Here is a 17,244-nt window from a genome sequence, read left to right as displayed (position 1 = left end):
ACATGAAGCACAGCTAGCTGGTGGACACTAATAGGATTAAGTAATAAATAAATGGAAAAAAGTACCTCAGTATCAATTTAATAATAACCTGTAGAAAAGGGGAAGAAAAGTTCTCGTTTTATTTTTCGTAGGCTCCCAATATCTCGTAGGTTCACGTGCCGTTTTTGTTTTGATAGCGCTGTACTCCAGAATCAGCTGTTGGGTCTTGCTTGCACCTGCTAACAAGCATTCATGCTCATTCCTTCTGATTTTATCATTTAATTGCTGCTGTATAGCCCCATCATGGATTCAGCAAAGAAAAGCGGTGGCATAAAATGTAAACATCGTGCGTTGTCGATCGCAGAGAAAGTGGAAGTGCTTAAAAAACTTGATAGCGGCGTGTCTGTGCGAACCATTTGTGAAACATACAGCATCGGCTCTTCAACAGTGTATGATATTAAAAAACAGAAAGAAAAACTGTTAAAGTTCTTTTCTGACAGTGGATCAGATTTCAGATTCAGATTTGCCCCCGAGGGGGCTAGTTTATTGGGCACCCCCTTACATCCTGTGCAAGGTGAAGCGCAGAAGCATTTACAGCGCCCAACAGGGAAGTATGAAAAGTTCATACTTGCCTTTATGACTCGTACATTAAGGGCGTAAAAACCTGAAGGGTCATAGGTTTTGTCAAGTTACATAAAGTGAGAGAATGATGAGTGTGTGGGGGGAAAGTTCCCGGTACATTTTATCTGTTTATGGCAAAGAGTGGCAGGTCCCTAATAATGTCAAGTGCCAGGCCTGTGACTAGGAGGAGGGATATCTGGTCTGGGAGGGAAGAGGTGTTGGTAACGGCTGGGGACCTGTAGGAGGAGGTCATAGGCCAAGTGAGGATGTAGTGAGAGAGGGTGTGAGAGTCGGGTTGGCCACAAAGTTTACAAACAGTGCGGCCAGGCTCAGGGTTGCCAACGTACTCCCATAGGTACCTGTACCCTAGGCGCAGTCTCATGTATACAAGCTGTTGAGATCGAGTTAGGGATTGATATTATTTGTAGTGGCGGTTGTCGTCACCGGTTACAGCGTCATAGTGTGATGCTACCCCATTGTTTCAGGTGTGTCCAATTTTCGTTGAATGCCTCTCGTTGTGTGGCGTGTATGAGACAGTGGATCAAAAGGGAAAATGTTTGTAAGGAAGTCAATGTCGGAGGGAAAAAGTGCGGAACTAGACCAAGTTCTCATAACCTGGTTTAAACTTCGTGTAAATGAAGGTGTGGAAATTTCTGGTGATTTATTAAAGGAACAAGCCAAAGTGTTTCATGAAGAGCTGGGATTGCAACACAAGTGTGACTATACAGAAGGTTGGCTGCAACGTTTCAAGTCGTGACATGGCTTACAGTTTCGTGCAGTATGTGGTGAAAAACGTTCAGCAGACAAGGATGCAGCTAGTGCCTATGTGGATGAATTTGCAAAGTTAGTTAGTGATGAACATTTAAGTCCTGAACAAGTGTACAATGCTGACGAGACTGCCTTAGTTTGGAGATGTACGCCAAAAAGAACTCTGACAACTGAGGATGCAGAATCGCCATCGGGGTTTAAAGCTTCGAAGGATTGCGTCACGGTAATGTGCTGCTCTAATGCTGCGGGTACCCATAGATGTAAGTTGCTTGTTATCGGAAAAAGTCCGGAGAGAAATGCCTGTACAGGTAGTGATGAAGATGAAAACAGTGAAGAAAATGAGGAAGATGTGAGAGACAGAATCTCTATTGACAGGTTAATTGAGTTGACAACTGAACTGCTGGCTGGACTAGAGCAACGAAGTTTTGTAAGTGAACAAGAAATCATGAATGTTTTCTTGCTCCAAGATAAACTTATTAGAGAATGACCCAAGTATATGAAGCAACAGACATTGCCCGATATATTCAAGAAAATAGCTAGGAAGCAGGAAGAAGCAACAGCGGTGTCCACACTTGATAATCCACTGCCATCAACTTCAAGACAAGTTGAAGCTGTTCCTGTTGCTGAGGATGTTGTCACTGTCAGTGATACAGATGATAATCCTGACAGCCCATCTGCTGTTTAGCCTGATAAACATTATAATTTCATTTGATTTTCATTTAGTGTTTAATTTTCTATTTTTTTAAAGGACTGTACAGGTAGTAATTTTCTGTTGAATATACTGTATACAGCATATATAATAAAATTTCATTTGCTTTTCATTTAGTGTTTAATTTTCTTTGTTTAAAGGACTGTACAGGTAGTCATTTTCTGTTAAACTTATACAGCAAATATAACCATCAGTTTTCCGGCATTTTCGAAAATCCGGCACTCCTCAGGTCCTGAGGTTGCCGGATTTTTGATAGTCCACCTGTAGTACAGTATAACAGTGTATAGGTCAGTATAGTACAGTATAACAGTGTATAGGTCAGTATAGTACAGTATAGCAGTGTATAGGTCAGTATAGTACAGTATAGCAGTGTATAGGTCAGCATAGTACAGTATAACAGTGTACATTGCAGTATAGTACAGTATAACAGTGAACAGTGCAGTATAGTACAGTATAGCAGTGTATAGGTCAGTATAGTACAGTATAGCAGTGTATAGGTCAGTATAGTACAGTATAGCAGTGTACAGTGCAGTATAGTACAGTATAACAGTGTATAGGTCAGTATAGTACAGTATAGCAGTGTACAGTATGGTAGTGTATAGGTCAGTATTGTACAGTATAGCAGTGTACAGTGCAGTATAGTACAGTATGGTAGTGTATAGGTCAGCATAGTACAGTATAACAGTGTACAGTGCAGTATAGTACAGTATAGCAGTGTATAGGTCAGCTTAGTACAGTATAGCAGTGTACAGTGCAGTATAGTACAGTATAACAGTGTATAGGTCAGTATAGTACAGTATAGCAGTGTATAGGTCAGCATAGTACAGTATAGCAGTGTACAGTGCAGTATAGTACAGTATACAGTGTATAGGTCAGCATAGTACAGTATAGCAGTGTACAGTGCAGTATAGTACAGTACAACAGTGTATGAGTCAGTATAAAGTATAGCAGTGTATAGGTCAGTATAGTGCAGTATAGCAGTGTATAGGTCAGCATAGTACAGTATAGCAGTGTACAGTGTAGTATAGTACAGTATAACAGTGTATAGGTCAGTATAGTACAGTATAGCGTGTATAGGTCAGTATAGTACAGTATAGCAGTGTATAGGTCAGTATAGTACAGATAGCAGTGTACAGTGCTGTATAGTAGAGTATAATAGCAGTGTATAGGTCAGTATAGTACAGTATAGCAGTGTATAGTCAGTATAGTACAGTATAGCAGTGTACAGTGCAGTATATCAGATAAGTGTATAGGTCAGTATAGCAGTGTACAGTGTAGTATAGTACAGTATAGCAGTGTATAGGTCAGTATAGTACAGTATAACAGTGTATAGGTCAGTATTGTACAGTATAGCAGTGTACAGTGCAGTATAACAGTGTATAGGTCAGTATAGTACAGTATAGCAGTGTATAGGTCAGTATAGTACAGTATAACAGTGTATAGGTCAGTATTGTACAGTATAGCAGTGTACAGTGCAGTATAACAGTGTATAGGTCAGTATAGTACAGTATAGTAGTTAATAGGTCAGTATAGTACAAGTATAACAGTGTATAGTCAGTATTGTACAGTATAGGAGTGTACAGTGCAGTATAACAGTGTATAGGTCAGTATAGTACAGTATAGTAGTGTATAGGTCAGTATAGTACAGTATAACAGTGTATAGGTCAGTATTGTACAGTATAGCAGTGTACAGTGCAGTATAACAGTGTATAGGTCAGTATAGTACAGTATAGCAGTGTATATTACAGTACAGTATTAGTAACCAGGTGTTGTTGAGTGTGGTAATTGTGTACCAACAGGTGATGGAGCTTCAAGAAGCCTGCCAGATCCACCAAGGTTTGGTTCACGGCCGGACAAACTCTCTACACGACATGAAAGCCATCGTGAAAACCTGGCGTAACTGGTCTTGCGGTCATTGCGGCGATCTGTCTCACTGGTCGGACATCTTCACCTGGCGTCAACACCACTACCAGTTTATTGTTAACCACTATACTGATTCAGGGGAGAACCAGGTGAGGTCTCGGTCTTATTAATGTTATCGTCCAGTTGTCGTGGTTTTAATTTTCAACTAACTGTCAGCTCAGTTAATCTGTTCACCTTCTGTCTGTACCAGTTTAATTTGTTCTTGATGAAACAAATTACAGAGATGAGGAATAAATTTATGTTTAAAGATTCATTTTCATATTTTTATTAAGATGTTTCATCATGAACAAATTAAACTGGCACAGACAGAAGGTAACCCTTGAGTGACCTCTAGGGTCATCTGCTCCTGCTAGTGTTTACCTAATGTTCTAGTGAACATTATCAGCATTTCTGTAATGAAACACAACACCGAACATTAAAAGCTGCTTTTTAAATAAGAGGCACGGGCAGTTTCCCAGTGAGGTTCACGGTAGCCATCAGCTCGATGAACAGGCTTTGTGTGAAATATAACAGAGTCTAGAACTGCTTTTAGTGTCTTTGTGGCCTGCGATGGCGTTCCTAGTTCCACAGTAGGTGGGTTGATTCCTTGGTGAGTCGCTGATTATATGTTCAAGTCGTGTTATATGGACTAAAATGTATATATATATATATATATATATATATATATATATATATATATATATATATATATATATATATATATATATATATATATATATATATATATATATATATATATATATATATATATATATATATATATATATATATATATATATATATACATACACTTCATTTTAGTCCATATAACTTAATTTGGCATATAATCCTTTATATTTCACACAAAACCTGTTCATCGAGCCTGTATTCGCATATCTGTGCCTTGCCAAAGCTGAACTTTCACTTACTTGGTTTTTCCACATATCTGCGGTAGTGTCCGAGACGTATTTTTAGATTTTACAATTCCCTGCACCATTTTGTGTTTTTGGCTCATAAAATTCATACAAATTAAAGGCCAGAATATAATTTACATTGCTGGAATTCTTATAATTTGGTGATCATTTTGAATATAAATATCATATATTTTGCTTAAACTTACAATTTTAGATAAAAATTTTTCTAGGTAACTATGTTATCTTTTGTATATATGACATTATATTTCAAAATATTCCTGGTCTTACAAGGAATCCAGCAATGTCAATTATATTATCCTAACTTTAGTTTGAGGTATTATTTATTAAAATTTAGTGGTTATCACACATCTCCTTGGGACGGTTGGTGGGGGTGGGGGAGGAGGAGGGACCGACCGACCGAACCGACCATCATTCCCACTTTCTTGAAGAATTATTATATTTTATTAACTGAAGATATTTGTTTTAGCTCATAAAATTCATACAAATTACCCGTCAGAATATAATTTACATTGCTGGAATTCTTATAATTTGGTGATCATTTTGAATATAAACATCATATATTTTGTTTAAACTTACAATTTTTAGATAAAATTTTTTCTCTAGGTAACTATGGTATTTTTTGTCCAAATATATGACATTTATATTCAAATATTCCTGGTCTAAGGAATCCAGCAATGTCAATTATATTATCCTAACTTTAATCTGAGGTATTATTTACTAAATGTTAAAAACTCTGGAGGGGAGGATTGGGGGTGGGGAGGGTTGGGACTGACCCCGCGGTTGGAAGAGGGGGGAGGCAGGGGTACTTTGATTGACAGATAGTGTCGTGGAAGATTATTTTTTTATTAACTGAAGATATTTGTTTTAGCTCATAAAATTCATACAAATTACCCGGTCAGAATATAATTTACATTGCTGGAATTTATAATTTGGTGATCATTTTGAATATAAACATCATATATTTTGCTTTTAAACTTACAATTTTAGATAAAAATTTTTTTCTCTAGGTAACTATGTTATCTTTTGTCCAAAAATATATGACATTTATATTCAAAATATTCTTGGTCTTACATGAATCCAGCAATGTCAATTATATTTTCCTAACTTTAGTTTGAGGTTATCCCACACATCTCCTTGGGACGGGCTGGTGGGGTGGGGGGAGGAGGGACCGACCGACCATCTGTTAGCCGGCTGTAGTGTGAGAGGGGGAGGAGTTGAGTCCATTATTTGAATGGACATTAACTGGCTTAATGTATTTCTATTTCTCTTATGACATTGTGTGCATGTACCACTGGCAAATTAAGATGTTATTTTACTACAACATAGGTATGTGCCTTCAAAGGGAGTTTGGGGTGTTTATTGAATTAATCCCATATGTTCTGTTGTTCACTTATCAGTGATTTCACTTAACGCGACCCTGGGTTCAATTGACCGCTTATATATATATATATATATATATATATATATATATATATATATATATACACACACACACACACACACACACACACACACACACACACACACAGTAGTACTCGACGGGTCAATTGAACCCACAGGGTAATGACAGAAGTGAACAACATAACATATGGGATTAATTCCACAGAGACTGGCTGACCCCCAAACCCACTTTTTCTGACACAATACCTATGTTGTAGTAAAAATAACATCTAAATTTTTATGATGGTATGCTCACACACTAATATTCAAGAGAAATACAGTTTGCCAGGTTAAGTCCATTCAAATAATGGACTCCAAATCCCAGCTCACTGGCCCCTACCTCTGAGAAATGATTGGGAAACACTAAATTTTAACATTTAGTAAATAAATAATACCTCAGACTAAAGTTAGGATAATATAATTGACATTTCTGGATTCCTTGCAGGTCAGAATATTTTGAATGTAAACTTCATATATTTTGCACAAAAGATAAAATACTTGCTTTTGTGTAAACCAAATTATTACATTAGATCTAAAATTTTATGTCTAATGCAAAATCCATGATGTTTATATTCAAAATGATCATCATATTGTAAGAATTCCAGCAATGTAAATTATATTCTGGTCCAGTAATTTGTATGAATTTTATGAGCTAAATAAAAAAAAAAATTATACTTCACGCCAGATATGAGTAGATGCACCGCGGAAAGTGAAAGTTAGGTTCTGGCAAGGTTGGCAAGGTACCACGTAAATGAGAAATCGAGAAATCGCGAAAAGTGAAACCGTGTAAAGCGGGGTAATACTGTGTGTGTGTGTGTGTGTGTGTGTGTGTGTGTGTGTGTGTGTGTGTGTGTTATATATATATATATATATATATATATATATATATATATATATATATATATATATATATATATATATTTATATATATATATATTAGTTAATTCAATTTAACGCGGTCAATAGAACCCAGAGGGTCCCGCTAAGTGAACAACAGAACATATGGGATTAATTCCAATAGAAACTGCCCGACCCCTAAACTCCACTTTTTGACGACACATAACTATGTTGTAGTAAAATAACATCTTAATTTTATGATGGTACATGCACACAATTAATACTTAAGAGAAATAGAGAAATACAGTCGTCAAGTTAATGTCCATTCAAATAATGGACTCAACTCCTCCCCCTCTTCTCACACTACACTGCTGGCTCTTCCCTCTGTGAGAAATTTTTGGGGAAAAACCACTAAATTTAATAAATAATACTCAAACTAAAGTTAGATAATACAATTGACATTGCTACCTTGTAAGACCAGGAATATTTTGAATATAAATGTCATATATTTGCACAAAAGAGAACATATCTACTCAGAGAAAACATTTTATCTAAAAATTTGTGTGTCTAATGCAAAATATATGATGTTTATATTCAAAATGATCATCAAATTATAAGAATTCAGCAATGTAAATTATATTCTGACCGTAATTTGTATGAATTTTATGAGCTAAAACAAATATCTTCAGTTAATAAAAAAAATATTCTTCACAGGGTAACAGATGGTCGGTCGGTCCCTCCCTCCCCCCACCCCCCACCAACCGTCCCAAGGAGATGTGTGGGAAAACCAGAATATTTAACTTAGTAATAAATAATACCTCAAACTAAAGTTAGGATAATATAATTGACATTGCTGGATTCTTGTAAGACTGAGGAATATTTTGAATATAATGTCATATATTTTGCACAAAAGATAACATAGTTACTCAGAGAAAAAATTTTATCTAAAATTTGTATGTCTAATGCAAAATATATGATGTTTATATTCAAAATGATCACCAAATTATAAGAATTCCAGCAATGTAAATTATATTCTGGCCGGGTAATTTGTATGAATTTTATGAGCTAAACAGGCAGTCAGGCAGGGTGGCGGTAGGGAAATCTAATAGCGCTCGAGAGGACACTCACCGCGATATGTGGAAAAATCCGAGTTAAGTGAAAGTTCAGTTTCTGGCAAGGCACCGCGTATACGGTAAACGTCGGCGAAACCGTTAGGCGGGGTAATACTGTATATATATATATAACTGTTTTGTCTGTCATATATTTGGTCCAGTTTAAAATTCTTCGTTGTTGAAGGAATTCCGAGAAAATGTAATTGACCTGAGTAACTAACAAGACCTTGTGAATATAACCATTACTGGCTTGTTGGTCTCTTGATTGTTGAGTGTGTGTAAGTTAGGCCTCACCTTCACACCTCCAGCATACAGTGTGTGTTGCCCACCCACCTCCAGCATAAGTGTTATGTGTGTGTGTGTTAGGTCACCTTCACACCTCCAGCATACAGTGTGTGTAAGTTAGGCCTCACCTTCACACCTCCAGCATACAGTGTGTGTGGTTAGGCCTCACCACACCTCCAGCATACAGTGTGTGTTAGCACCTCACCTCCAGCATAAGGGGTCACCACACCTCCAGCAAGTGTGTGTGTTAGCACCTCAGCATACAGTGTGTGTGTTAGACCTCACCTTCACACCTCCAGCATACAGTGTGTGTGTTAGGCCTCACCTTCACACCCTCCAGCATACAGTGTGTGTGTGTTAGGCCTCACCTTCACACCTCCAGCATACAGTGTGTGTGTTAGACCTCACCTCACACCTCCAGCATACAGTGTGTGTGTTAGCCTCACCACACCTCCAGCATACAGTGTGTGTGTGTTAGACCTCACCTTCACACCTCCAGCATACAGTGTGTAGGCTCTCAACCCAGATGTGGGTTAGCCTCACCTTCACACCTCCATACAGTGTGTGTAAGTTAGGCCTCACCTTCACACCTCCAGCATACAGTGTGTGTAAGTTAGGCCTCACCTTCACACCTCCAGCATACCGTGTGTGTAAGTTACATGCTGCACTTTACTCAACATGTGGCACCAATATTAGTAACTATAAATAAAGATATGTTTACAGCTCACCTGGAGTTACCTTAATGAAAGAAAATTTAGTTAAGAGGATGATTTAAAACGGTCACTTTTAGTTTGAATAATATAATTGGAAAACTCTAATAACACTGTGGAAAATTTTTAATGTGACTTGATCTCTTATATGTTTCAAACATTGCTCTCAGAGTATGCTTGGTGTCCACGTCGCAAGCGATCATCCATTTTGGCAAGATCGCTCGCAAGCACAATCTGAGTGGTGTGTGTCTGGACTCCCTGTCGAGGATACACACAATCCCTTCTGTTCCAGTAGTGGACTGTTTCCAGAAGATCAGGCAGCAGGTCAAGTGTTACCACCAGACGGCCACAGCTTCAGGGATGGGCAAAAATGATCTGCAGGAAGTAAGTCCATCATGTGTTTTAGTGAGTGAATAATACCAAACAGTGGACGCATCATTGAGGCACCACAGAAGGTGACAGTTATGGCTCACCTCTTATAACCCAACATTATACAGTAAGCTGTCCACCTCCCAAACATCTCATCACCATGTAGTACAGTGCCTCCCTCACCATACACCTGTGAACTGGTCTTGTTGTCTGGTCACCATGTAGTACAGTGCCTCCCTCACCATACACCTGTGAACTGGTCTTGTTGTCTGGTCACCATGTAGTACAGTGCCTCCCTCACCATACACCTGTGAACTGGTCTTGTTGTCTGGTCACCATGTAGTACAGTGCCTCCCTCACCATACACCTGTGAACTGGTCTTGTTGTCTGGTCACCATGTAGTACAGTGCCTCCCTCACCATACACCTGTGAACTGGTCTTGTAAGTCCCTGGTGGTGGTGTATAATAAGTATTATTATATATTAACACTGGGTGTTCTTTAACAGGGTCTGCAGGTGATCGAGTCAACTAACTTGAAATTCTTCAACAAGGACATGACGGCAGAGTTCTACGCCCTCAAAGGCATGTTCCTCTCTCAGTTAGGTAAGTCACACATATATACTGTACCTGTACTGAACATGTTTAAAAGTCTTTTATTATTATTGAGCAGCTGTTATGAACACACACACACACACACACACACACACACACACACACACACACACACACACACACACACACACACACACACACACACACACACACTGTTCACACCACAAACCGCATCCAGCCCATACTGCACGAACTGATCGCTATAAGAACAGCCCAGTCCCAACCATTGTAAAAATTATCAATAACATGTAATAAATCAGTGTATTCACTCCGGTAAACACTGCCTCACACTGTCACTATGTGAAATGAACTGTAGTTTGAGCTTTCCACATCTAGTTATTATATGTCTTATTTGTGTCACTTATGTACTTGTATATTATTTGTAATTCAGAACCCATTCCCCAAATATGTAACTGTATATTTTCAGCCTTCTGGCTGCCATGTCTTTCAAAAACCGCACTACATACACACACACACACACACACACACACACACACACACACACACACACACACACACACACACACACCTACCTCTGTTATCTTAATTACTGTGTGATAACCAGGTAGTTAATTCCCTTTTATGTTATAATAATAATATCAGTGATTGTTGTGATTGGTACTGTTGGTCCAGTGATTGGTACTGTTGGTCCACTGATTGGTAATAGGTATTTAATCTGATCATTTGAAATGTTTAATTCCGTAATTGACCAGGTCGCAGTGAAGAAGCTAACAAAGCCTTAAGTGCAGCGGTCCAGCTCCACGACACTCTGGTCAAGGCCTGGGCTCTGTGGGGGGTCACCTGGAGGCCCTCTTCACACGTGGACCCACACACACCAACCTGGGCTGCTATAACCTGTTACCTCCACGCCTCCCGTCACCAGAATGAGTCCAAGTCCCGGAAATATCTTGCAAAGGTTAGTGTGTGTCTGTCTGTGTTCATAATACTGCTGTAATTCTCAATGCCAAGAAAGAAGATAAATGAAGGGAGAGAAAATTCAATAAAAGATGAGAGTTGATTTATAAGTTGATAAGAGTCAGTAAGAGCAGTTTTATCCCGTAGAGTCAGTAAGAGCGGTTTTATCCCGTAGAGTCAGTAAGAGCAGTTTTATCCCTCAGAGAGTCAGTAAGAGCAGTTTTATCCCGTAGAGTCAGTAAGAGCAGTTTTATCCCAGAGAGTCAGTAAGAGCAGTTTTATCCCGTAGAGTCAGTAAGAGCAGTTTTATCTCGTAGAGTCAGTAAGAGCAGTTTTATCCCGTAGAGTCAGTAAGAGCAGTTTTATCCTGAGAGTCAGTAAGAGCAGTTTTATCCCGTGAGAGTCAGTAAGAGAAGTTATCTCGTGAGAGTCAGTAGAGCAGTTTTTATCCCGTGAGTCAGTAAGAGCAGTTTTATCCCGAGAGTCAGTAAGAGCAGTTTTATCCCTGAGAGTCAGTAAGAGCAGTTTTATCCCGAGAGTCAGTAAGAGCAGTTTTATCCCAGAGAGTCAGTAAGAGCAGTTTTATCCCAGAGAGTCAGTAAGAGCAGTTTTATCCTGTAGAGTCAGTAAGAGCAGTTTTATCCCAGAGAGTCAGTAAGAGCAGTTTATCCCGTAGAGTCAGTAAGAGCAGTTTTATCTCAGAGAGTCAGTAAGAGCAGTTTTTATCTCAGAGAGTCAGTAAGAGCAGTTTTATCCCAGAGAGTCAGTAAGAGCAGTTTATCCTCAGAGAGTCAGTAAGAGCAGTTTTATCTGTGAGAGTCAGTAAGAGCAGTTTATCCGTGAGAGTCAGTAAGAGCAGTTTTATCCCGTAGAGTCAGTAAGAGCAGTTTATCCTCAGAGAGTCAGTAAGAGCAGTTTTATCCCGAGAGTCAGTAAGAGCAGTTTTATCCCGTGAGAGTCAGTAAGAGCAGTTATCCTCAGAGAGTCAGTAAGAGCAGTTTTATCCCGTAGAGTCAGAAGAGTGTTATCCGTGAGAGTCAGTAAGAGCAGTTTTATCCTCGAGAGTGGGTAAGAGCAGTTTTATCCTGTAGAGTCAGTAAGAGCAGTTTATCCAGAGTCAGGCAGTTTTATCCCTGAGAGTCAGTAAGAGCAGTTTTATCCTGTAGAGTCAGTAAGAACAGTTTTATCCCCTGGAGAGCTGTAAGAGCAAAGTTATCCCGTAGAGTCAGTAAGAGCAGTTTATCCCGTGAGAGTCAGTAAGAGCAGTTTATCTCGGAGAGTCAGTAAGAGCAGTTTTATCCGGAGAGTCGGTAAGAGCAGTTTTATCTCAGAGAGTCAGTAAGAAGAGCGTTTTCCTGTGAGAGTCAGTAAGCAGTTTTATCCCAGAGAGTCAGTAAGAGCAGTTTTATCCCGAGAGTCAGTAAGAGCAGTTTATCTGGAGTCAGTAAGAGCGTTTTATCTGTAGAGTCAGTAAGAGCAGTTTTATCCTCAGAGAGTCAGTAAGAGCAGTTTTATCTCAGAGAGTCAGTAAGAGCAGTTTTATCCCGTAGAGTCAGTAGAGCAGTTATCTCAGAGAGTCAGAAGAGCAGTTTTATCCTGTAGAGTCAGTAAGAGCAGTTATCTCGTAGAGAGTCAGTAAGAGCAGTTTTATCTCGTAGAGTCAGTAAGAGCAGTTTTATCTCGTAGAGTCAGTAGAGCAGTTTATCCTCAGAGAGTCAGTAAGAGCAGTTTTATCCCGAGAGTCAGTAAGAGCAGATCTCGAGAGCGTAAGAGCAGTTTTATCTCGTAGAGTCAGTAAGAGCAGTTTATCAGAGAGCTGCAGCAGTTTTATCTTCAGAGAGTCAGTAAGAGCAGTTTATCCTCAGAGAGTCAGTAAGAGCAGTTTTATCTCGTAGAGTCAGTAAGAGCAGTTTTATCCTAGAGTCAGTAAGAGCAGTTTTATCTCAGAGTCAGTAAGAGCAGTTTATCCAGAGTCAGTAAGAGCAGTTTATCTCGTGAGAGTCAGTAAGAGCAGTTTTATCCCGTGAGAGTCAGTAAGAGCAGTTTTATCCGTGAGGTCAGTGAAACAGTTTTATCTCGTGGAGTCAGTAAGAGCAGTTTATCCGTAGAGTCAGTAAGAGCAGTTTTATCTGGTAGAGTCAGTAGACAGTTTTATCTCAGAGTCAGTAAGAGCAGTTTTATCTCGTACCAGTCAGTAAAACAGTTTTATCCCGTGAGAGGTCGAGTAAGAAACGGTTTTATCCGTGAGGTCAGTAAGAGCAGTTTTATCTCGTGAGAGTCAGTAGAAACAGTTTATCTGTGAGAGTCAGTAAGAGCAGTTTTATCTCGAGATCCGTAAGACAGTTTTATCCCGTAGAGGTCAGTAGAGCAGTTTTATCCGTAGAGGCAGTAAGAGCAGTTTATCGTGGGGTCAGTAAGGCAGTTTTATCTCGTACAGTCAGTAAGAGCAGTTTTATCCCGTGAAGTCAGTAAGAGCAGTTTATCTCGTAGAGAGTCAGTAAACAGTTTTATCCTGTAAGTCAGTAAAACAGTTTTATCCGTAAGGTCAGTAAGAGCAGTTTTTCATGGTCAGTAAGAGCAGTTTTATCGTGAAGTCAGTAAAACAGTTTTATCCGTAGAGATCAGTAAACGGTTTTATCCCGTAGAGAGTCAGTAGGCTTTATCCGTGAGAGTCAGTAAACAGTTTATCCGTGGGGAATCTGTAAACCGCTTTATTCGTGGAGTCAGTAAACAGTTTATCGTGGGGTCAGTAAGAGCCGCTTTATTCCGTAGAGTCAGTAAGAGCGGTTTTATCCTGTATGGTAATGTGTCTCTCAGGTCTTGTGGTTGTTGAGTTATGGCGATGCCGGGAGTTTGAGTGAAGCTGTTGACAGATATTGTGTGGGAGTTCCTGCTATACAGTGGCTGCCCTGGATACCTCAGTTACTCACCTGTTTAGTTCGTCCTGAAGGCAAGGTTAGTCAAACATGTTGACTATTTTGTCTCACAGATTCATACAAGCTTAGCACGAGGAAGTGTCTTGAACCCTTTTTGTGTTATATAGTACTTGGCTTCCACCATTACAGGTATATTTTGGGGTCTGTGTGTGTCTCATGCTTATACCCTCACACACACAGTAATCACACACACACACACACAGTAGATCACACACACACACAGTAGATCACACACACACAGTAGATCACACACACACAGTAGATCACACACACAGTGTCACCACACACACACAGTGGATCACACACACACACAGTAGATCACACACACACCGATGATCACACACACAGTGATCACACACACACACAGTAGATCACACACCGATATCACACCACAGAGATCACACACACACAGTAGATCACACACACCACAGTAGATCACACACACACAGTGAATCACACACACACAGTGAATCACACACCCTGATGAATCACACACACACAGATGATCACACCACACTGTAGATCACACACACACGTGATCACACACACACAGTAGATCACACACACCACACAGTATCCACACACACAGTGTCCACACACCTGATGAATCACACACACACCGAGATCACACACACAGTAGTCACACAGTGATCACACACACACTGATAGATCACACACACACAGTAGATCACACACACACAGTAGATCACACACCTGATGAATCACACACACACAGTAGATCACACACACACACAGTAGATCACACCCACAGTGAATCACACCACTCACACAGTAGATCACACACTCACAGTAGATCACCTGATAGATCACACCCACTCACACAGTAGATCACACCCCACAGTGAATCCACACGATGATCACACACACACGATGATCACCACACACACAGGATGAATCACACACCACACAGTGAATCACACACACAGATGGTCCACACACACACACAGTGAATCACACACACACAGTGGATCACACCACACACACACAGTAGATCACACACACAGTAGATCACACCCTCACCTGATGAATCACACACACACACTGATGATCACACACATGATTCACACAGTGAATCACACACACACAGTGGATCCACACACACAGTGAATCACACACACACAGTAGATCACACACAGTGATCACACACCAGATGAATCACACACACACAGCAGATCACACACACAGTGAATCACACACACATGAATCACACACACACTGATGAATCACACACACACAGTAGATCACACACACCTGATGATCACACACACACACAATGAATCACACACACACACAGTGAATCACACCACACAGTGAATCACCACACACCTGATGATCACACACCGATGAATCACACACACGATAGATCACACACACACACGTAGATCACACACACCTGATAGATCACCACACACAGTAGATCACACACACACAGATCACACCACTCACACTGAAGATCACACACACACAGTGAATCACACACACACAGTGAATCACACACACACCTGATAGATCACACACACAGTGAATCACACACACACGATGAATCACACACACACACATAGATCACACACACACAGTAGATCACACACACACTAGATCACACACACACGATGATCCACCCACCTGATGATCACACAGTAGATCACACCACACACAGTGAATCACACACACACAACAGTGAATCACACACACACAGTGAATCACACCACACAGTGAATCACACACTGATGAATCACACACACACAGTGAATCACACACACACAGTAGATCACACACACACACAGTGAATCACACACACACAGATCACACCCACAGTGTCACACACAGTAGATCACACACACACATGATCAACTGATGATCACACACACAGTAGATCACACCCTCACACAGTGAATCACACACACACAGTGAATCACCTGCCACAGCAGATCACACACACACGTGAATCACACACACACGTGGATCACACACACACAGTGGTACCACACACACAGTGAATCACACACAGTAGATCACACACACACAGTAGTCACACACACACAATGAGATCACAATGAATCACCACTGTGAATCACACACACACAGTGAATCACACACACCCTGATGATCACACACACGATCACACACACCTGTGAATCACACACACACAGTGAGTCACCCACTCACACGTGAATCACACACACACTGATGAATCACACACACACAGCAGATCACACACCGTCACACACACTGATGTCACACACACAGTGATCACACACACGGTGAATCACACACACACCTGATGAATCACACACACACAGATCACACACAGTGAATCACACACGTGATCACACACACACAGTGAATCACACACACCAGTAGATCACACACACTGATGTACTGATGATCACCTGTTCACACACAGTTCACACGGATCACACACTGATGAATCACACACACGTGAATCACACACACACAACGGATCACACACACACGATGAATCACACACACTGATGAATCACACACACACGTGAATCACACCTCACGATGGATACTCCACCAGTAGATCACACACACACAGATGATCACACACACACACAGTGAATCACACACTGATGATCACCCACACAGTAGATCACACACAGTAGATCACACACCACAGTAGATCACACACCTGTAATCACACACTGATGAATCACCTGATGATACCACACACGTGATCACCCCACACAGTGGTCACCACAGTAGATCACCACACACACAGTGAGTCACACCACACGATGAATCACACACACACAGTGAATCACACACACACAGTGAATCACACACACACAGTGATCACACACACGTGGTCACACAGTGATCACACGGGATCGCACACACAGTGTCACACAGTGAATCCCACCCACCGATGAATCACACTGATGAATCACCACACCTGATGAATCACACCTGATGAGATCACACACACACAGTGAATCACACTCTGATGAACCAGTGATCCATTACACACACAGATGATCACACCCTCACACAGTGAATCCACACACACACACAGTAGATCACACACACACCATGAATCACACACACATGATGATCACCACCTGATGATCA

At 40.5% G+C, this 17,244-nt stretch overlaps 1 pseudogene; it reads left to right on the top strand.

Annotated features, from left to right (window-relative positions):
* The first annotated feature begins 1,864 nt into the window (after positions 1-1,864).
* LOC121865965 lies at positions 1,865-11,107 on the top strand (annotated as a pseudogene).
* Positions 11,108-17,244: the final 6,137 nt, after the last annotated feature.

The sequence above is a fragment of the Homarus americanus genome, unplaced genomic scaffold, assembly GCF_018991925.1.
Source record: "Homarus americanus isolate GMGI-L3 unplaced genomic scaffold, GMGI_Hamer_2.0 scaffold31361, whole genome shotgun sequence".
In the NCBI taxonomy this organism is placed as follows: Eukaryota; Metazoa; Arthropoda; class Malacostraca; order Decapoda; family Nephropidae; genus Homarus; species Homarus americanus.
This window is presented reverse-complemented; position numbering and strand designations above follow the sequence as displayed.